Source organism: Triturus cristatus, chromosome 9 (assembly GCF_964204655.1).
Source record: "Triturus cristatus chromosome 9, aTriCri1.1, whole genome shotgun sequence".
NCBI lineage: Eukaryota > Metazoa > Chordata > Amphibia > Caudata > Salamandridae > Triturus > Triturus cristatus.
The window spans coordinates 522,423,384-522,446,761 of NC_140592.1; the positions used below are offsets into that span (position 1 = coordinate 522,423,384).

Consider the following 23,378-nt stretch of genomic DNA (forward strand, 5'->3'; position numbering starts at 1 on the left):
AGTTATTTAACCTTTTTAGACGAATAGGATGACACTAGCCCCTTATGACAATTGAGTGTCAAGACTGGATAAATTGATAAAATATAAGTTCATGTTGATCAGTCTTTTTAAAATGAGATTTTTAATGCTGTTCTTTCAGTTTTAATCATTAAAATTATATATAATAGTATATGTATGTGTTTTGTAATTGGTATGTCTGTATCTATTTGTTCACAGCCTTGAAAAAGTCAGGATGGACGAAACACGTGTCGGCTGTTATGTCTATGTAATGTCATTTGGAAAATACAAGAAAGAAAAATAAATAATGAAAACCGAGTTACATCCTGGATCTGTTTGTGGACTTTTGAATTTATATTCACTCTGACTCTGTGAATACATGTGTAATGGATACCTATGTCTGCCTCGACCGTTTTGTGATTAATGGTGTGACCTTAGTTGAATACCTTTTGGTTTTCTCGACGGGTCAATTGTTCCTCCTAAAAGCAGAGGGGGTATCTGGTTTGAGAGCACTATAGGGTCCTTTTTCAAAGAAATTGTTAAGATGTGGATGTGCATGTAATTTCTAGCCTACTGCTGCTTAGGTGCATGTGAGTAAAGAATACTTGGGCCATACGCACTCTGATCACAACCCCTGACTTACAACTGCAGTGGGAGGCTGAATCTCCACCGATTCCTACCTGGTGAATCCAGCTTGCATTGCTTGTTGAATGGGACGCCTTCAAGGTGACGTTACAGGGACACTGTTTGGGAGTACGAGTCAACATGAGGCACACAAGAGTCCCGGGCTGCTAGTGATCCTGGTGCCTCAGGGGAGCTGATAGAGTGGGCGACCAGGTCACACTGTTAGAAAGACTTTGCTGCCTTAATTATGCCGCACATTCAACCTGTAAGCATTGCCACGTCTGACAGAGCTGGACAACTCTTGGCCTGGCTTATCCGGCAGGATCAGCCTCAGTGGCCCATAATGGCACTATGCACCAAAACAGGCTCCATCCTATATATGCAACATGCTATTCATTAGGATCTTGCGTAACATCATACACAGATGTACCAGACCACTATGGACGTAGGTCAGGAGGCCAATGACCCTTTTTTTGCTAACCTGACACTTTCCCGCATTACCACAGACCAGGGAGCAGAGTTGGACATGCCTCGTGCACTGTAGGAAATTAAGGAGGCAATTACGGCTTTGGCGGTGGCAAGTCCCCCGCTCCCAATGGCCTGCCGGCAGAACTGTATAAAGCTTATGCAACTCAACTGTATCCACACTTGTTAAAAATGTATGAAGAAGCCCTCTCATTTTGCAGTCTCTCTGCCTCTCAGAGAGACAACAGTCATCTCCTTACCCAAACCCAACAAAGACCCACTACTCATCTGCTCCTATTGACCGCTCGCACTGCTCAACACCGATTACAAGGTTCTGGCGAAAATCCTTGCTTTGGTCTTTGGTTCATCCAGACCAAAATGGGTTAGTTCCCTCTTGCAGTACTGCCCTGAATTTGTGCCACTTCTTTAGAGTGATACCTATGCCCGACGGGCATGCCCTCATGCAGGTTGCCAGGTCTTAGACCATGAGAAGGCCTTTGGAATGGGGGTATCTCTTCACTGTATTGGCCTGCTATGGCATAGGTCCCCGTTTATCCATCTAGTGAAACTGTTGTATACTGACCCCCTAATTAGGGTTAAGACAGAGCCTATTACATTGGATGCCATTACTATATACAGGGGGACAAGACCGGGATGCCTAGGTCATCAATACTGTTTTCTATGGCGATTGAACCCCTGCCACTGGCAATGCACTACTGGGGGACACAGTGGGGCATCCCTCTATGAGATGGGGTACACGCAATATCGTTATACGCTGATGATATGCTGCTGCACATACGGGACACCCACAACATTCATGACACGGTTGCTTTGACCCTGACCCAGGTCGCAACCATTTCTGGATTGCCACTTTGTGAGTCAGTTGGGCAAAATCTTATTTATTTCCCTTTTGTTCTGGTGTGCCCGATCCATGCTTTTTTTCTTGGTGGGTCACAGCTGGACTGGCAGTCAGGGCCGTAGCAGGCACTGGGCATTTCCCAGGTGGGCCGTGGTTTTGGACCCCTGGGGGGACCGCTTTTGTTACCGGGGCTGGCAATATCGGCCCCCTGTAACAAAATCGGCCGAAACTGGCCCAAGAAAACAGCTCTGCCACATTTCCCCTTCTCACCCATGGGGGGGGCTGGCCAATCAGTTTGCCAGGGCTGGCTTTGGTTCCCAGTCCAGCCCTGCTGGCAGTAGCATACATTCAGATACTTGGGGTTGAGGGTTTACCATTTTCTCGCAGATATGTTTGAGTGTAATGTAATTCGGGCAGTAACATCATTGAATGCCCAGGTGGCCTTCTGGAGCACGCTGCCACTGGTGGTAACAGGCAGGGTGGCGGTGCTGAAGATGGTAGTTTTGCCCCAACTTTTGTATTTCTTAACAAATCTTCCCATACACATCCCAAGGTGTTCTTTCATGCATTAAAACAAAAGGTTTGCAAATTCATTAGCACAATTTGCAATGTAGGGTGACCTTAGTGAAGCTTTGCTCATCCACGGACAGGGGGGAATTGGCTGCCCCTGCATTTTGAGCAATATTTCCTTGCTGCCCAAGTCCAATGGATAACCAAGTGGTTAGTAGGTTTTTAAAAAAAAAAAAATTTTTTAACAAACTTTATTGATGACTTCAACAGTTTGAAATGTAATAGCCATTCCACAGAGACAGTCTTTTGTCGTTATATTAAAACATTATACATATGACTTATACTGGCTACATGTGACATTTCCTGAGCTAGAAAAGCGAGTGGTTAGTAGGTTTATATCTGTAGGACACAGCCACTATCTACCGCGGTTGGGGCCTGCCTGCTCTAATGCATCTATTTCACCCTTGCACACTAATGCGAGTGTCTGACTCACTTTTGCTGAGGGTTGCTTTTCGCTGCTATTGCAAATGCCTCTGTGTAACTAAACATACACTCCCCTATGCCCCGGGGCTGGATCTGCTGGGTATGCTAGGCTTGGGGGCCCACATCTGCAGCTGAGTTGGAGGTGTGGCATGCAGCAGGTATACACACACTGGGGGACCTATACAAGAATGGTACTTAGGTAACGTTTGTGGTGCTAATGGAGGAGGATTGCCTACCTCCAGGACAATTCTTGCTGCACAGTGCATTCCTTGCCATGCTTGGTCACAACTGGGGCGAATTTGACCCCCGAAATGCCAAGGCATCTCACGATTCAATACCTACAAGCGATGGGTGGGGACAGACACCTTATTTGCTGGTTCCATGAGTCACTCCACTCCCACACTGCTCCCAGCTCCTCCATTTGCACCACCATTGGGAGGCAGACTTAGCGCTCCTGCATTGAGAAGGAATGGGCCGCTTTATTGGAGAGCCCACAAAACATGCCACGCAACTCCCGATTCAAGCTTATTTGGCCATAGGGCTTATATCACACCTGCCAACATCAACAGGTTTTATCGCAGGGAGGATGCTGCTTGGCCACGCTGTTCTCCCGTAGATGTTGATCTACTGCACATGTTTTGGTCCTGCGCCCACTTACATACATACATACTGGGCCACCATCACCTCCAAACGGTCTGCCTGCATTGAGCGCTCTGACCTGCATAAATGGGAAGTATGTCTCTTGAGACTGTTTAGCAGGAGGAAGAGACACATAGTTACCTCCTGCTTCCTAGATCTAGGCTTCATAGTGGCTAAATGTCTCATCACCCATAGATGAAAGGCATCGGAGCCCCCACGGGTCGTAGCTTGGGAGCATTCAATGCTCAACTGGGCACAAGCTTAAAGTGTGGGCCTACATAGGGAAGACACAGTTGGGCTGCGCAATTACCCTATTGCTACTTATTGGGACACCACTTTACCTGATTTTCAGTCTAATCACTCTTCCGAGGTGGGCAGTACCCCTAGCACAGTGGAAGAGACATAGGTTGAGCAGTTGGCATTAGTAGGCTGTTGTCGCTTATTGTATTTATAATGGCACCCCTCACACACACTCCCCCCTCTTTTCTTGCAGGATACCATGGCGGTGTCTATGTAACATACTGTCTGTATGAGATGGTGAAAGGAGAGTATGGTAATGAGCTGTTTAGTTGTGGGGACTGATCCTATGGTTTGTTTGGGTTTTATGATTTCAAGTTATTAAAATTCATGGCTATGTTTCTAATGTCAAGCACAACTCAAATGGCACTCCGCCCATTCTTGTTTTTTATCGCAGGGGTTGCCATACTAGAGCCCCTTCACTTGTATAAGTACATATAGATTGGTTGCCTACCCTTTACTTGAACTCGGCTTCGAGTTTCTTGACCCATATGGGCTTCTTAGTGCACCTCATCACTATGGCTCGACTGTATTTTCTTGGTACTACTAAATTATTGTACTGTGATTTTACTACATGGCATATTTACCGTTCTTGCTCTGCTACTATATTGTATGAAAATGCAAAATTACAATACACAGATTCAAACAAACAAACAAAAACACTTAACATAAGGTAAAATAACATAACACAACAAAACATAACAAATATAATGCTCTTCTGTGATGATGTGATGCTCTCCACAACCCTTAAAGCCCAGCCCGGTTTGTACTGTACCACCAATGATCCATAACCATTTATTTGGTTCATTTATGTAAAATATCCACTCCCCAAATCCGGAATGTTCCTGTTCATATTACCTTTCATTGTATATATTTTTGTATATTTGTAGGGAAAGTGGTCCCATCAGAACGAAAATATCCCTATGAAAATTGAAATTCAAAGTGATTAATGTGTTGCCAGAGCGCTGCTTATTGCATGGCACCTTCGCAGCTGCAGCGCCTATCTCCCATCCTGCCATTTAAACAAATGCTGGCCTCACAAAAGCACTTCTCCTTTTCTGTAACAATGATTTGTGTATGTGTAAACAGATAAGGCTCCTTTAAAGGCAATTTTTAAAGAGTGACATGAAAAGTACTCATTGTTCATGTTCTGTTTTTTGTGTCTATTGTTGTTTGGGGTTAATATGTTTTTGACTAATATATCTATAAATGTAATAAAACAGATGGTGCTGCATTTCTCAGCCTCTACTTTCACTGTTGCAGATTCTTTTTTAAGACAATCAGTGGTGTTTTGTGCTTAGTTAGCAATGCTGTCCAACCCAATAAAAACAACTGAGACTTTACTGCACCCAGTGAGTCATCTAAAGCATAAAAAGGCACTGTCTGTCATAGGTAAGAGACTGAACATTCCACTCTCCCACATACAAGCCAATCAATTAAGGCAATAAATGAAACCACTCTAAATGGTCCACACTTCAGGTAACGCCTCTCTTAAATTGTGAAAAGCTTGTATTGCTCTTCCCCCACCCACCAGCTGCTCTCATATCTGTAGCGGTTCTACTCCACTGTAGAGCATGAACCTTCTCGTTTTATCCCCGTTTCCTCCGTTTGTTGCCAACATTTCCTCCTTTTTCCACTTTGACTGTTACCGGACCTGTTCTTCTTGGGGAGCGTCTGTCCTGAACAAGCTCATGTTGAACATGTTTCCAGTCGCTCATTTTACCTCTTTTTTTAGGTCTCGCCTGAGCCAGTGCATGCGCTGCGAGACATTTAGAAAGCGGGTTTTCAAAGTGCTACCACAGGCATTTTGGTGGTCTCAAGCTTGCGTGCACACAAGCGTACACGCGCGCAGCCGTCATCTGTCTTTCCTCCTGTCACGGGTCATTAAGTGGATCACGATGCACTTTCACTTTCACGGCACGCGCGCATACAACTCCCGGTTCTCTTTTGCCGTCACACGCGCCTCGCTGCAATGCCCCTCCCCCACCACAGAGCGCGTCTCGCAGCTTGTTAGAGTATCTTTTTAAGTAATGGATGCCTTAAGCACTTTAGACTTTTCTCTCAAAAGCCATCTCAGTTTAAACATAGTAAATAACTTGGCCTTAAACTCCAAGAGTCCGCTTTAAATATTGACATATGGCCGCGCTGGCATATTGCAGCTTTATTACAGATTACGGTCCTGTTACACAGCTAGCAAGACTCAGAACTCGAGGGAAAAGCTCCAAATTAATCTTTAAATGCTTTAACCAAATATCTGCACCTGTCTAAATACAATCTTTATCTGTGCTTAGGAGCTGATAAACATGTATTCACAACGCGCTGGGCTTATCTCTAACCAGGGCAGATTGGAAGCCGCCCAACACAAACACAAGATCATCCGAGCGGGACAAGCCATCCATCTGCACCAGTAATTCCGATTTCATGCGCCGACTTCCTTCGTGTTCACCCCTGTCAAGATTCAGACACAAATGCATTGTACAGGAAGGCAAGATGTAGCGCTCAGAAGTCTCTGTCACTATGAGACAGCACTAGATGTAGTAAAGTCAAAATGGGATGAATCTGAAAAGTGGGGCCCTGCATATTCAACTTAAATATAATGTGCTGCAAAGGGCTTGAAAAAAAGACATTGATTATGCTGAATACATATAACTTTGTCACAAGGTCAGCGGGGTAGACGTCGGACAAGGGGGAGACTGGTGGGAAGCCCGTGAAATCAAAGCACCTATGCTTTCTTCTCGCCAGGAGGACTCGTGGCAGACATCACAAACAGACTTATCGTATTCCGATGCAAGTCCCTTTAACTGGGACGCAATACAGGAAGGCCCCGCCCCCTCTGATGACGTCGTCGACTGGCATCCAATCAGGAGTCCCGGGTATCGGAATCCGGTGTGTAAGGACACCGGATTGAGGCTCGAGTGGACGGAGAGCGAAGGATCGAAGTACCGAGACCCTGAAGAGCAACCCAGACGCCCGGAGAAGACATCCAGCCCGGATGGAGAGAACGAGTGCAGAGACAGGAAGGCGAAGCCAGGAGGCCACCGGGAACACGCATCGCCGAGCTACGCCCCGGAGGAGCGTGGCTGACCCAGGTACGGGAAAGATTCTCTGGCTGGGTCGGGAGGCGGGAGAAGCCTGAAGGCTGACAACGTTGCCGCTCACCACCTCCTCGTTGTATATAGTAGTACCCCTCCTCTCACTGCCACCCGTTTATTCCCGTATCAACTCACTTGTGCACTAGAGTGTTTCCCTCACTCCCTACCTTCGTGAGCTTGGACAATCGGGACGTAGTATTGACCCAAATCTTTCTGTTTCTTTTCTTTGGGGACTCCGGAGCGTCTCTCTCTACCTCTGCCTGACGTTTAAGGGAGGACTGGGAACCCATCCTAGACTAACAACTTCCCGCCCAAAACGAAGAGGAAGACTCGTCGTCGTGTACCTGTTTTGTGTTTTCTTTGGTCTCTCTGTTCCTGACTCTTTGAGTTTGCTGCTCCAAACTGGCATCTCACAGAAGACGCGACTATCTTAAAATAAAACCTTCCTTGTCCCGACGTAGCCTGTTGCGTATTCCTTCTGACCCGGCTACAAACTTATAAGGGTCTGATTAACACTGATTGAAGCATTGGTAAAAGGGTGTGGTAATATTACTGCTGGAATTACCAACACAGCAGTATGCAGGAGTAACCAGGTGTGGTATCAAGACACCATTGTGCAGCAAATAAAGTTAAATTAAGAGATTGTCTGTGATTTAAGCATACATTTACATGGATAAGAAAACATTTCGCATTAAGAGAAGCAGTCATTCTTTTCACCCTGTCCGAATTACATTTAAATGTGAAGATTCTGTTTTTTCCTGATGACAAAAGGCATTCCCCAGTCCACGAGATGAGACCAGCAAGGAACAATTCTCACCTTCTTGTACTGGCCTGGTTACGTGTAAGGTGTGAATGAATGAATGAATGACTGATTTGGGACTTGAAGCGCACGGCTACTCCATAGAGTGTCCCAGCTCTGAACTTTCAGTCATCAGCGATGTGCAGTAGATCACCTAGCCCTGCTGGAAGAACCACGGCTTCAAGCTTTTCTTAAGGCAGTAGCCGCTATAGAGAGAAGCTCCAATGAAGTTTATTCCAAGCCACTGGTCCAAGGAAGGAGAAGGTCCTTATGTGTTAAGTGTTGCAAACTCATAACCAAACAAGCATTGGCATAGCCGATAGGTCTCGCCTTTGGGACCTTATAACTGTTTAGTCATGAAACAGTTAATGTTGTTGCACCGAGGATATTGTGCTGCATAACTAAATACTTATAAGGTCCCAAAAGCGAGACCTATTGGCTATGCCAATGATTGTTTCTGATTTCCCCATGGTCTTGCTCCATCTCCTATCCCTTACATCCCTTTTGGCCTGAAGAGGATCTGGTATAGTAGGGAAGTGGACCATGCATTTGTCGCGGTGCCTCTCCTGCTTTTCTTCCCCCCTCTCACTTTATTACTGTCTCGATGGTGTTCTAGTCCGCTCCATCTCCAAGGTCGCTATTTGAGCCTTAGCAGTGTTACCTTCTTGGGGAGCATGTCCACTGTCCCTCTCCCATATTTATTACTATTTTAAACACTATGTTATACATTTAATATATGTGCTTAGTTAATACTGACTAATTAATTTTCATTGTATGCATATTTAACTAGTCATTAGTGGGGTAAGGTGAACTTACCAATTATGACCAGAGCTCATATATAAGTACAGGCACGCCATAACAATTTATTATATTTACACATAATTGAGCTGTGGGTAAGCATCTGGTTTCAGGGGGAAGCCATTTTCCTCAAAATGAGGGTTTAATTTGTACAACTTAATTCCTTTGTTTTTCTCTTCCGCTAGCAGTTTTTTAATAATAATCTTCACTGTACTTTTTTAGGCTTGCTCCTCTGACTCCTACTGCACTCGCTTTCCATTGCCATTTTTTCTCAGAAATGCCAGCACAATCACCCCAATCGCTTGCCAGTAAGCTCATTGCTACGCTTGATTTGAACGCAGTCGAAAAAAGTGTGCAAGAATACTATAGGAACAGTGCCTCTAAGCAGTGCTCAAGAAGAAGAATCAACCTGCAAAGTAAACACATATTCCAGAGCTCGATACAGTAATCCTCCTGAGGCCATGTTAGTGATGTTCACTGTACAATAGAATGCATCTCTTTTCTTCCTTCTCTGCTGGTTTTGTAATGTCGCCTGCACCTGAACATTGCTTTGGCTATTCTCATGGTCTTGCTAATCTGTTTTTCAATTTTGAAATGCAAAAGATCCCCAACGATAATGGAAGTGTGTACTGTTTTATTATTGGAGAAGTATGCGTGCATATGTTGTGATACTGCCTTATTGTACCAATAGTCCTGGAGTGCCAAAGGGTGAGTTATATTCCCTCAACTGCAGTTGTGGTGTAGTGTACACAACTAGTGCCTAACCAGAGAAAACACCGCAGATACCCAGGGTCAGGCCCAAAAGGTCTACTGTCTAAACTGCTGCAACCTTTTTTTCACATCTCATGTGGGAGGACTAACATTGAGTGATAGGACCCTCATATTTTGGAGGTAGTCGGGCACTGCCTACTGCTCTACGGAATGCCTATTCTATGCACTCAGGATTTCCCTGCTGCAATACCCCACCTAATAACGGTCACGGTCATGAGGAAATGGGCTGATGCACTGGCACAGGGCCGAAATGAGGTGAGGGCGAGCATGAGGGTGAGGCGGACAACGCTTCCCAGTAACACCAGGACTGGTGCTGCCGATGGAACTATGACGATGCCCCCCGGGCTGAAATCATAAATGTTGTACTTACTGCGGAGCATGAGCAACATGGCTGATGCCAGGTGGATCTGTTTAGGCAGCTATAAAGGAGTTTGGCTCTGGTTCATCCCCTCTGCCGCTCACCTACCCAGCAGGACATTGGACATAGTTTTTCCTCGTTCTCCCTGTTATGTTTTCCTTCCCTCCTCCGCATCCTCCCTCTGTGATCCTGTAACTGGCTCCCCTTTCCATCCCTGCGTTGAGCTGTGTAGTCAGCTACCTTTATGGGTTTTTTTGGATTGATTTTGTTTATCCCGCCATTTTGTGACATTGCTGTTGGGTCCTTCATCTAGCGGTTTCGGTTTTTGTCCCATTTAATTACCTTCCCCCTTGCCGGTCTGCCTGACACTATCTACATCCCTCACCCCCTTTCTACCTTCCCCCTTCTACCCTCATTTCCCCATTAGACGTGTGTATTTGCTATGTGCTAATAATTCTTGTTATTGAGTAATAACTGTTTTTCTCCTATGTTCACACTTGCTCCTGTAACTGATGTCATTTTGTAACATGTAACTCACTGATCCTAATGTAAAGTGCTCTGATTCCTCTGGGTCTAGCCAGCGCTATATAAAAGTCTGCAAATAAATAAAATAAATAAATAAACGTACTCCCGGAGACCATAATCTCCAGAACTTTCCCATAGATCCCTGAAGAGGGGCTTCTCAATGAACAGTAATATCACCTTCTTCTACAAGCAATGTGCTCTTATGAGGAAGGGTAGAACTGTGATGATTCACCAGGTTGGCAGACAATTTCTTTGTAAATGTGTGCCATTTACTGGATGCTGAGAAGGTCAGTTGATCTTGACACCCTTCATGAGTATTTAAAAATACTCATGAAAGGTGTCAAATGTCTCCTTAAGAGAATCCCAGTTAGGAGTAAAAAATCACAAGTTTAAAAAACAACTCTGTTAGAAATGGGATTTCTGGTTGGCTAGGGCTTGCGCCAAAGCCAGGCAGAAACCACCACTCTAGTCAGGGCAAGGAAGGTACACGCCAAAGATAACCCCTGCTCACCCCCTTGGTAGCTTGGCACGAGCAGTCAGGCTTATCTCTGAGGCGATGTGTAAAGCGTTTGCGCGCGCACCCAGCAACAACACCCAAGGCCCACCACAAAGGAAACTCCACACAAGGTATTCTATAAAAATAGCCTTTGTATTATACACAACACATTAGATAAAAACACACACTCTACAATGTGCCAACAGGCACGGGCAGAATTTACAAGGGATTATATATACAGGGGACAGGGCCACATGGACCACTGTCAGGAATTAGCACTCTTAGAACATAGGAAATAAAATTACTGTTGCACAAAATTACACCTAGCACACAACCAGTCACTACTGGTATCAGGTAAGTACCACCTACGCAACCCTAACCACCTTAGGAAAATATTGCGCAGGGAATCAGGACCTCACTGGCACTACCTGTACTAGGGAGAAAACAACCACCTAAGTATCACAATACCTGTAGGGGTAAAACGCACATTACACATGATGCATCACATTCAGAGGTGTAAAACAAGGGAAACACATGATGCATAAAATACATTCAGCGGTGTAAAGCAAAGCACATGACGCATAAACACATTCAGAGGTGCAGGGAAGGAAACAATAACGTGAAAACTCACATTAGCCACTATCTGTGGCAGTCCCTAGGCCACCTGGCCTTGTTGGGGCTCTGGACGCCCTGTCCAGCAGAGTCAGGGCGCGCCTGCGCAGGCTGCGCAAACCAGCGCGCACAAAGCACAACCTACACGTAGCAGTTGCCCACTAAGTGCTGGGCAACTGGAGAAATGCTGGGGCCAACGTTGGAGCCTCCCAGGGCTCTGAAACAACTGAAATGCCCCCTGAGCCTCGTGGGCTCTGCACAGCAGGAACTGCCCCCTAGAGCCCTCTAGGCTCGAGAAATAATGGGGGCAAGGTGGGAGTGGCCCGCTGCCATCTGGGGCCACTCAATCGCACAAGAAATGCCCCCGTTCGTTGGAGCGTCTAGCGCTCTAATTGCTCATGCCCCCTGAGCCTTGCAGGCTCTAAACCAATGTTGGGGCCAATGGTGGAGCGGCCCGCTGCCTTCCGGGGCCGCTCTTCTCCACGACACAACTGCCCTCGACCGTTGCAGTCTCTCTGACCCCTAAGACAAAGTGCCCCTGTTCGTTGGAGCCTTCATGGCTCTCTAGACAAATATGTGTCCCGCTCACGGGGGTGGATACAATGCGGCCGTTGGAGCGCACCAGCGCTCTGTGACTGTCCCGGCTGCTCCGGCCCCCTCCCGGCAAGAGCCCCACTGAAGCGCACTCGCTCCGAGCACTACACTGTCGTCCCCACTTACCGGGACTCCGGCGGCGCACCTGGACCTGTCGCGGGGCTCTCCTCTTCTTCGGTAGGCGGGGTGAGCTCCCGCCGAACCCACGGCTCCGCTTCTCTTCCTGCTTCGTGGGCCGGAGCGCGGGGTAGGCTCCCGACGGCTTCCGGCTTGAGGCGAGGCCCCGCCCACGTCTCGATGGAGGTCGCCTGACTTCCTGTGTGCCCAAGGGCCGCGGCGGTGACTTTCTTTGTCTCCAAAAACGGCACAGATGCAGGGTGGGCACCTGCTAACGAGTGGCAATGTCCCTGGCAGGGTGGGCACCTGCCAGGAGGCTTTAAGATCCACGAAGCTGGGGCAAATGCCGGGTGGGCACCGGCTTTCAAGAATAAAGCACTCCTAGCGCTATGACGCCAGTGAAAGCGCTCCCAGGCGCTTCGGGGCCCACATAAAGCGCTCCTAGCGCTATAAGGCAACTGAAAGCGCTCCCAGGCGCTTCGGGGAGCAGGAAAGCGCTTGCAGGCGCTTAGGGGAACACATCCAGCGCTCCCAGCGCTATGAGGGAAAGAAAAGCACTTCCTGGTGTTTTTAGGGGGGCAATAAAGCGCTCCCAGCGCTTTAAGCAGGATCCAAGCAAAGTTCTTCCCTGCATGCAGCAGGGCAGGGGTGGGGGGCAAGGCTGGACCCAGAGCCAGCTCACTGGGCCTCCAGGCAGGGAGGTAGTCCAAGTGGCGGTCCTCTGGTCCAGCAGCAGCAGCAGCCCCCCTCAGGTAAGATCCTGGCAGAGAACAGTTTCTGTGGGGACACAGCCCCATTTTTATACAGGCAATCCCTTTGTTCTGGGTTCAGGGTGAGGGGGAAAACCAGTCGCAGCTGGTTGGGGAGCCCCCTTGATGTGCTCAGCCCCTCACTCTATTCACTGGCAGGGCTAGGGTCGTCAGTCGCACCACAGGGGGCGGGGCCAGCATTGTGTGTGGAAAACCCTGTCCTATTCAGGACCCAGGTGTACTCCTCCCACCCATCTAGCTGCTGATCTCCCCATTCACCACTGGGTGACTCATCCTGACTCTGGGGAATCCCTAGCCCGTCACATGACATGACCAGCCAATCACGCGACAGACACACTGCACACAGAAGTGCCCACCTCTAGAAGTGGCACTTCCACACTAGGTACATGCACGCCGCACACATCATCGCGCAGCATTCACTCCCACGAGTCCGCACATACCAAACTTGGGCCTGCACACCCCACGCATCAGGAACTACTAGGGACACATACACTCCCCATGCATTCCTATGGGAGGGCAGGCCTATCTCACCACATGCACTCAGAGCACGCACGCACTTTACCCTGGGACACAGGGAAAGTGCGCAGAAACCAAAAAAATTACCACACCAAGTCACCAATAAAAAGCCAAAAAGTCCAGGGGTGAACCTGCCAGAAGGGCCAAGTCCAACACAACCCCCTTCCAGCCAAAACGCAGGGCAGACCAATCACCACCGTGATGGACTTCCCTGCTTGGGGCGATAGAACACGGACGCGGGCCCGCAACTGCAGGGACACCCTCCGGTTCTACGCCACGGTGAACCCATGGAATTCTTTCTAACACCACTGTCTGGACCAACTGGGCTACCCCACTGGTACTCCCAAGCTGTCCGCGGCCAAGACCAGGCCCTAGGCCACCCAGGTGCCACTGGTCTTTGCCTAACCACAGAGTGGGGGGTAGTAACCCCTGGCACATAGCGGCCATTCTCCACTCTTCCTCTCTGAAAGACAGGACTAGACTGCCACTGGTTCTCCAGCCTAGGGTCTACACCCTCAGGCGGACCAGGAGTCTCAGGGAAGGCTCTCCTCCCCCTACCTCTTCTCCTAGGGTTCCTCCTCCTCTGGCGAGGGGTACACCTAGAATGCCATTCCAACCCAGGGTTTAACCCCTCAGGTTGTACCGGGGGCAGAGCTGGCCTCTCCCACCCTCTGCACCCCCTTCCAGAACCCTGCTCCCTACCAACTGGGGCGGTACCTCTGGAAGAAGAACTGGTCGGGACGCTGGTTACAGACATCCCACCCTTCAGGTCAGGCTGATCTTGAACCTGGCCTCCCAACCTCCGACCTAGAACTTTTGGTGGAATAATTGCCTGGCACTCCAGGACTTCTGGGGATTTCCACTCCACCCCCCTGAGGCTATCAAAGGACACATATGTCGAGCGACTGTCTGTCTGGCGCTGATCTCCCGTCCCCTGTCCACCTGACAGTGCGCGGAGATCCCCCAGAACAGAAGTGGTGCCACCCTGGTCACTACACGGGATCCTAGCCCAACTGGGTAGTCCCTGACCCACAGGCTCTTCCACTGGGGCACTCATCCCCCAATCACTCACGCTGGACTCCTGTACCCTCCCTACCGGAGCGGTACTGCCAGACTCCAGAACCACAGGAGCCCTGGTTACAGGTGCTCTAGGTCCTCTACTCACCAGGAGATCTTCCTCAAATGGGCTAACAGGACAGCCTAGGTCCCCAACTTGGTGTTCCCTCATGGAACCATCCAAGTCCTGAGGCAGGGTTTTGTACGTCCGGGGACCCTCGGTCACCCTCTCACTCCTGCTCCACTGAGCCAGGCAGTGAGCCCCTACACCCTCCTCGCTATCCTGGGACCTAGCTGGGCTACACTGAGCCTCTTCCACCACGCTGGGCTGGAAGATACCTGACCCACTACTTTTGGAGTCACTCCCTAATGACTCTTGAGAACCTCTAGCCCTTTCCCAGCGCTCTGCTTCATCTCCATGTTCAAATGGCGCAGACACTCCACACCCTAACAGGTGTTGGCGCAACCCCGGCGCACAACAATTGAGCAGGTGTTCTCTGAGAATCAGATCACACAGTTTATCATAATCAGCTTCTGCGGGAACTCTTATCCAATCAAACAGGGCATCCTCACATTCATCCACAAACTCCTCCCAAGACTGGTGAGACAGTTTCCTACTGCCCCTGAACTTCAACCTTAACTCCTCCTCCTGGGGAACAGGTACCAGACTGGGGGGACTGGGATTTCCTACACTGGAATCTATCTGGCTGCTACCACTGGACTCAACCCTCCCTGGGGAGTCCAGAAAATTAAAACTGCGCGCAGGGGATAGTCTACCCTCCAGAGCTACTTTGCCTCTAGTGGAGGCCCTCTCAGCCTCCTCTACCCTCTCCTGCGCCAAGACCCACTCAGTCTCTCGCTGTTGCTTCCTGGCCTCCAGCTGCGCCATAGCCTGAGCATGCTCTAACCTGAGCTTCTCTAACGCCAGCTGGTGCTCCCTTTCTTTCCTCCTATCTTCCCACTCCTCTGGGGACAGGGAAAGGGATGAGGCGCTGCCTCCTACGCTGGACCCAGCAAGGGACGCCCTACCTATGGGGTCCTCACTCTCTACTGGCGTCCAGGTATTGTCATCCTCTACCTCCTCTTCTGAATCTTCAGGGCTCCCCACAGACCCACCACCCTCCAGGTGTGAGGCCTGGGCCCTTTCCGTACTGCGCTCAAGATCCCTTTGCCTCTTAACCCACTGGATCATGTGGCCCCTAAGTTCACACATAGTGTCTGACTCTCTCACCCCTATGCCTCTCTCTCTACAGAACCTTTCCAACTCCTGCATACTGTAATAAATTAGATCACTGAGATCAAAAGCAGGCTCCATTCTGGCAGACGTTCTAGAGAAAAGATCACACAGGGAACCTAGGGGTCTGCGTTTCACACAGGAGCACACAATTCACAAAAAGATTCAGCAAGCTCTCTAACCCAGAGAACTCACACTCACTTGCCTAGGGCCACACACCATTCATCCACACACACAACCCTCCCCTCGGACTGGTAAGGCAGTTTCTACCACCCCTGATTCCTCAACCTGACCACCACGTGACACAGGTACCAACTCTGGGCGCAGGGCGGGGGACAAATGTACAGGACACTATTACGCTGCCACCACTGGATCCCACCCTCTGGTGAATCCAGAAACACAATGCACTAAGGGGGATGATCTACCCTCCCGAGCTAGGGACACCTAACTCACAGTGCACAAAACCACATTTCCAAAGAAATGACAATTAAAAACAAACTTAGAACAATAATCCCTATACCATGTGATTTATCTAAATGCAGAGTTTTGTAGTGCGGCCAGTTGCCGCTGCGGTACAGCGCAAACGCAAGTCCAAATCCCACCGCTGATCACCAATGTTAGAAATGGGATTTCTGGTTGGCTAGGGCTTGCGCCAAAGCCAGGCAGAAACCACCACTCTAGTCAGGGCAAGGAAGGTACACGCCAAAGATAACCCCTGCTCACCCCCTTGGTAGCTTGGCACGAGCAGTCAGGCTTATCTCTGAGGCGATGTGTAAAGCGTTTGTGCGCGCACCCAGCAACAACACCCAAGGCCCACCACAAAGGAAACTCCACACAAGGTATTCTATAAAAATAGCCTTTGTATTATACACAACACATTAGATAAAAACACACACTCTACAATGTGCCAACAGGCACGGGCAGAATTTACAAGGGATTATATATACAGGGGACAGGGCCACATGGACCACTGTCAGGAATTAGCGCTCTTAGAACATAGGAAATAAAATTACTGTTGCACAAAATTACACCTAGCACACAACCAGTCACTACTGGTATCAGGTAAGTACCACCTACGCAACCCTAACCACCTTAGGAAAATATTGCGCAGGGAATCAGGACCTCACTGGCACTACCTGTACTAGGGAGAAAACAACCACCTAAGTATCACAATACCTGTAGGGGTAAAACGCACATTACACATGATGCATCACATTCAGAGGTGTAAAACAAGGGAAACACATGATGCATAAAATACATTCAGCGGTGTAAAGCAAAGCACATGACGCATAAACACATTCAGAGGTGCAGGGAAGGAAACAATAACGTGAAAACTCACATTAGCCACTATCTGTGGCAGTCCCTAGGCCACCTGGCCTTGTTGGGGCTCTGGACGCCCTGTCCAGCAGAGTCAGGGCGCGCCTGCGCAGGCTGCGCAAACCAGCGCGCACAAAGCACAACCTACACGTAGCAGTTGCCCACTAAGTGCTGGGCAACTGGAGAAATGCTGGGGCCAACGTTGGAGCCTCCCAGGGCTCTGAAACAACTGAAATGCCCCCTGAGCCTCGTGGGCTCTGCACAGCAGGAACTGCCCCCTAGAGCCCTCTAGGCTCGAGAAATAATGGGGGCAAGGTGGGAGTGGCCCGCTGCCATCTGGGGCCACTCAATCGCACAAGAAATGCCCCCGTTCGTTGGAGCGTCTAGCGCTCTAATTGCTCATGCCCCCTGAGCCTTGCAGGCTCTAAACCAATGTTGGGGCCAATGGTGGAGCGGCCCGCTGCCTTCCGGGCCCGCTCTTCTCCACGACACAACTGCCCTCGACCGTTGCAGTCTCTCTGACCCCTAAGACAAAGTGCCCCCGTTCGTTGGAGCCTTCATGGCTCTCTAGACAAATATGTGTCCCGCTCACGGGGGTGGATACAATGCGGCCGTTGGAGCGCACCAGCGCTCTGTGACTGTCCCGGCTGCTCCGGCCCCCTCCCGGCAAGAGCCCCACTGGAGCGCACTCGCTCCGAGCACTACACGGTCGTCCCCACTTACCGGGACTCCGGCGGCGCTCCTGGACCTGTCGCGGGGCTCTCCTCTTCTTCGGTAGGCGGGGTGAGCTCCCGCCGAACCCACGGCTCCGCTTCTCTTCCTGCTTCGTGGGCCGGAGCGCGGGGTAGGCTCCCGACGGCTTCCGGCTTGAGGCGAGGCCCCGCCCACGTCTCGATGGAGGTCGCCTGACTTCCTGTGTGCCCAAGGGCCGCGGCGGTGACTTTCTTTGTCTCCAAAAACGGCACAGATGCAGGGTGGGCACCTGCTAACGAGTGGCAATGTCCCTGGCAGGGTGGGCACCTGCCAGGAGGCTTTAAGATCCACGAAGCTGGGGCAAATGCCGGGTGGGCACCGGCTTTCAAGAATAAAGCGCTCCTAGCGCTAAGACGCCAGTGAAAGCGCTCCCAGGCGCTTCGGGGCCCACATAAAGCGCTCCTAGCGCTATAAGGCAACTGAAAGCGCTCCCAGGCGCTTCTTGGAGCAGGAAAGCGCTTGCAGGCGCTTAGGGGAACACATCCAGCGCTCCCAGCGCTATGAGGGAAAGAAAAGCACTTCCTGGTGTTTTTAGGGGGGCAATAAAGCGCTCCCAGCGCTTTAAGCAGGATCCAAGCAAAGTTCTTCCCTGCATGCAGCAGGGCAGGGGTGGGGGGCAAGGCTGGACCCAGAGCCAGCTCACTGGGCCTCCAGGCAGGGAGGTAGTCCAAGTGGCGGTCCTCTGGTCCAGCAGCAGCAGCAGCCCCCCTCAGGTAAGATCCTGGCAGAGAACAGTTTCTGTGGGGACACAGCCCCATTTTTATACAGGCAAACCCTTTGTTCTGGGTTCAGGGTGAGGGGGAAAACCAGTCGCAGCTGGTTGGGGAGCACCCTTGATGTGCTCAGCCCCTCACTCTATTCACTGGCAGGGCTAGGGTCGTCAGTCGCACCACAGGGGGCGGGGCCAGCATTGTGTGTGGAAAACCCTGTCCTATTCAGGACCCAGGTGTACTCCTCCCACCCATCTAGCTGCTGATCTCCCCATTCACCACTGGGTGACTCATCCTGACTCTGGGGAATCCCTAGCCCGTCACATGACATGACCAGCCAATCACGCGACAGACACACTGCACACAGAAGTGCCCACCTCTAGAAGTGGCACTTCCACACTAGGTACATGCACGCCGCACACATCATCGCGCAGCATTCACTCCCACGAGTCCGCACATACCAAACTTGGGCCTGCACACCCCACGCATCAGGAACTACTAGGGACACATACACTCCCCATGCATTCCTATGGGAGGGCAGGCCTATCTCACCACATGCACTCAGAGCACGCACGCACTTTACCCTGGGACACAGGGAAAGTGCGCAGAAACCAAACAAATTACCACACCAAGTCACCAATAAAAAGCCAAAAAGTCCAGGGGTGAACCTGCCAGAAGGGCCAAGTCCAACAAACTCCTTGGCAAACGTGTAGCTCTTGATGAAAGGTGAAGATTAATACAGAAGTTGGTAGCAGGGCACCAAACTCCTACTTCCACTTTCTCGAGGAAGAGGAAAGAGCCATGCAAACATATGCAAACATTGATCCATTAGAAGTTCCTACTGCAAGAACCAAAAATCAGGATTAACATAATAGCAAGTGGGTGAAGGACACAATGAAAAATAAGGGAATGGATGTGTTGCGATGCATCCATCATTTGTAAATGTCTCCTTATATATTCAATTCAATAATCTTTATTTGGTTTAAAAAACCATAAAAGATGCAATTTTTAACATTTCATACATACATAATGGTAAAATCATATAATAAACATGCCCACATTACTCCAGTAGCGGTCAAATACTATGGGCTTATCTTAAAATAAATAACAGATACATTGTATAAAAACATAGACACTAGTTCTTATGTGTTGGACAGGCCTCACAGACGGCTTGCTCCCTCCCCGCTCGACAGGGCCCGGACTCCGGCCCACCTGGCATAACCCCGCGACAAGCACCTGTACTCCGTCTTCCGCCGGACCCTTTGCCCTCGGACCCTTACTCATCACAGGGTCCAGCCCCACCGGCTTCCCGGCCGGGTCAAGCCGCCATCTTGGGCCCTGCACCACGCGGCTGCCTGGCCTCCCCCCGACCCTAAACCCGGGCCTGGCCGGCCCCGACATCCCGGCACCACCATCCACCCAGGAGGTGAGCGGACCACTTGGCAGGTCAATGGGAGAACGAAGTGTCAAGGGCTCTCCCCCGCCAGGTGCCGATCGCCCCCAGCTCCCCCAGGCACTGGCTCCACCCCCTGCTGGGTGTCTGGACACCTTCATCCCGGACCCTCCGACCTCCCAGTGCGAGGGTCCGGACATCAAAGGGCACCAGCCCTATAACTGAGGCAGCTCCGGAGCAGGAAGGCAGTTGTATCCTGGAGTCGAGAGACACCGAGTGAACTCAACCTTGACGGTCTACTGGCGCTGCCGTAGCCCGCTCTTGTGAATCATCGTCCTGCCTGCTGGCACTGCCGCGGCCCTCTGCAACAGTCATCTTCCTGGGACCTGCTGGCGCTGCCGCGGCCCGTTGTAACGACCATCTTCCTGGGACCTGCTGGCGCTGCCGCGGCCCGTTGTAACGACCATCCTCACCGGGACCTGCTGGCGCTGCCGCAGACCGTATATCTTCCGGGGACCTGCCGGCGCTGCCGCGGCCCGTTGTATCGACCATCCACACCGGGACCTGCTGGCGCTGCCGCGGCCCGTACCACCAAGCTCGAGGATTGTGAGCTCATCATCATCTTATCCGAACTACCTGATTGGTAAATAGACTGTCCCGCTACCCCCTTCCCTACCTTGCGAGACTATAATCGAGGGGACCCCTGAGTCCAGACCTCCCTGTACCATCCAACCGTACCTTAAATAAGTGCTTATAAAGACCACTGAACCTTATCCGTGTGTGATATCTGTCTGTGGGGGGGGAAGTTACTTGTCTGTACGATCACTGGAGACGGCTCTCCCCGGAGACCTCTCCTCCTGACCCCGGCCGACCCTCCCGGTCCGTCTACCTTTTCTAACATTGGTGGCCAGCGGCGCGATCCGAATCAACGCGTAATCGTACAGAGAGTAGCTCACCCCACGACAAAGCACGATGTCGACCAAAGATAGCAGCTCCACCGAGAAGTTCCAAATGGAGAAATTAGAAGAATACAACCACCGCGAACTGAGACAATTTTGCATAGAACTTGGCATTGCTACCACCGGCCTGAGTACCAAGGATGATCTAAAGCGCGCTCTTGAGTCATGGACAGAAACTGGGGTCGCAGGACCCTCCGACCAAAGCAGCGTCGCACCAGACCAAAACAGCATCACACCAGAGGGGAACGCCACGGCTCCCGAGGAGCGGGGAACGGGCCTCTCGCAGGAGGAGATACGAGAAAGAGACAGAGTCAGATTACACGAATTAGAGATGGCACGACTCAAGATGGATGGGGAACTCAAGTTAGCTGAACAGAAACTCAACCTCGAGCATATGCGGCTTCGAGAGGAACGAGAGGAGAAGCAGAGACAGAGAGAGCTGGAAGAGAAAAAAATAACGCTCGAGCACGAGCGCCGACTGGCGGAAATAGAACTGCGCAAACAGAATAAGGAACTGGGGGTGCCTGAGCGACCACACACCCCGGGGCCAATTGAGAAAAAAGTTCACATCCCCAAGGATGTGGTCCGCGAGTATGTCCGAGAAGACGACATACAACAGTGGTTTAAAGCCTATGAGATCGCAATGACCTCCCACCGGATCGACCGGAGTGATTGGGGAGCCGGCCTTTGGGGGAGATTTATCAACGAGGGTCGCGATGCCCTGCTGCAGCTCCCCGATCACCAAATGTCGTCCTACGACCACATGAAGGCTGCCCTCCTCACCCGCTACGGCCTCACGCCCGAGATGTACCGCCAGAGGTTCAGAGATTGCACCCGGATCCCAGGTACAACTTGGGTAGAGTACGTGAACTATTTCAGCCGGGCCTTCGAGGGTTGGATCAGGGGAAGTCAGGTCACCACCTACGAACAACTCTTCAACCTCATGGTATGGGAGCACCTGTCAAACAACTGTTTCGTCGAGCTCAGGCAGCACCTACTCGACAGTAAGCTGACTGACCCCCGGCAGCTCGCCGCCGAAGCTGACCGATGGGAAAGCACCCGAGTGGGCCGGAGGGGGCCACACGAACAGAACAGAAACAACCAAGGCCAGCACCGTCCTCGGGGAGGAGGAGGGGGCCAGGGACGAGGGAGAGACGCCTTGCCCGCAACACCCGTGGCCAACACCCCGGCCCCGGCCGGCCGGGGCAACCCCCCGTTGCGGCCTGGGTACCGAGCCAACGTCACGTGCCACCGGTGCCAGCGACTAGGCCACTACGCCAATGATCCGAACTGCCCGCTAAACCAAACACCCAAGCCCCGCCAGGTAGCTGCCGCTGCCCTAGGGGAAGAGCAATCATCGGAGGGACCCGAAGAGTATGAGCCGGCCCAGCAAGGGTGGGAACCGGCCGCCATGGTCCTGGCATGCTTAGGGGGAAGAGACATGGTTCCGCGGGCCCCCCTACCCGCCAACACCAGAAAATACGGTCAGTGGGTGACCATTAATGGACAGAGAGCCGAGGCCTTGCGTGACACCGGCGCCAGCGTGACGGCCGTCCGCTGTCACCTGGTGAAGCCCGAGCAGATCCTACCGAACATTCTCTGCCCCGTCCGCTCGGCAGACAACTCTGAGAGCATGTGTAAGATGGCCTGCGTCCCGTTTGAATGGGGAGGGGTCTCCGGCCTACTGAAGGTGACGGTCCGGGACGATGCCCCCGTGGACTGCCTCCTGGGGAATGACCTCGAGAGTTCCCCGTGGGCCACCGTCGAGAGAAGAGAGCACTTGGGGATGCTGGGCCTCCCGGACTGGGCCTGCATAACCACCCGATCCATGGCCACCCGTGCCGCCCCCCGATCGGAAGAAACCGAATGGCCGGCACCTCCGCCCCCGGTTGCCCCTGTAGAGGACAACGGCGAGTCCGACCTACCGGACCCGACTACCGAAGAAGACGCGCCACACCAGGACCTTCCGGATCTGGCTCGGTGGCGGCAAGAAGGGGGGCCCACCCAAGAACAGTTCCGCCAGGAACAAAAGACCTGTCCCTCCCTCGAGGGACTCCGCCAACAAGCCAGCACCCAAAACGCCGGGGACACCACCGGAACCCACTGGGTCTACTGGGATAACGACCTGCTCTACAGCGAGCAAAGAATCGCCGAGCTGGGGGCCGGTCGAGTTCTGGTGGTACCGCTCCGCTTCCGAGACTTTCTGCTCAACCTGGCCCACGATGTCCCCCTGGCTGGACACCTGGGCCAGGACAAAACGTACAGTCGCCTGGTGACCCATTTTTTTTGGCCGAAAATGAGGAATGACGTCCTGAACCACTGCCGGTCTTGCCCCACATGCCAAGCCAGCGGGAAGAGTGGCCGGAAGCTGAAGGCCCCTCTACAACCCTTCCCTGTGGTCATCACCCCGTTCGAGAGGGTGGGGATAGACATTGTGGGACCTCTGGACCCCCGCACAGCCCAAGGACACAGGTTCATCTTGGTACTAGTGGACCATGCCACCCGCTACCCTGAGGCGGTGCCCCTACGGACAGTGACCGCTCCGGTGGTTGGCCGGGCCCTGATGGGGATCTTCTCCCGGGTAGGCTTCCCCCGAGAAGTCGTCAGCGACCGGGGTACGAATTTCATATCCAA

The 23,378-nt window shown here is 51.6% G+C and overlaps 1 long non-coding RNA gene across 2 annotated transcripts in view; it reads left to right on the forward strand.

Annotated features, from left to right (window-relative positions):
- Positions 1-5,121, forward strand: part of LOC146798229 (uncharacterized) — a 123,171-nt gene extending 118,050 nt beyond the window's left edge. The window contains exon 3 of one of the 2 annotated variants that reach the window (XR_014968644.1): positions 217-5,121. This is a non-coding gene — a long non-coding RNA (uncharacterized LOC146798229). The remainder of the gene's footprint in view (positions 1-216) is intronic. The other variant, XR_014968645.1, reaches the window with a different exon arrangement.
- Positions 5,122-23,378: the final 18,257 nt, after the last annotated feature.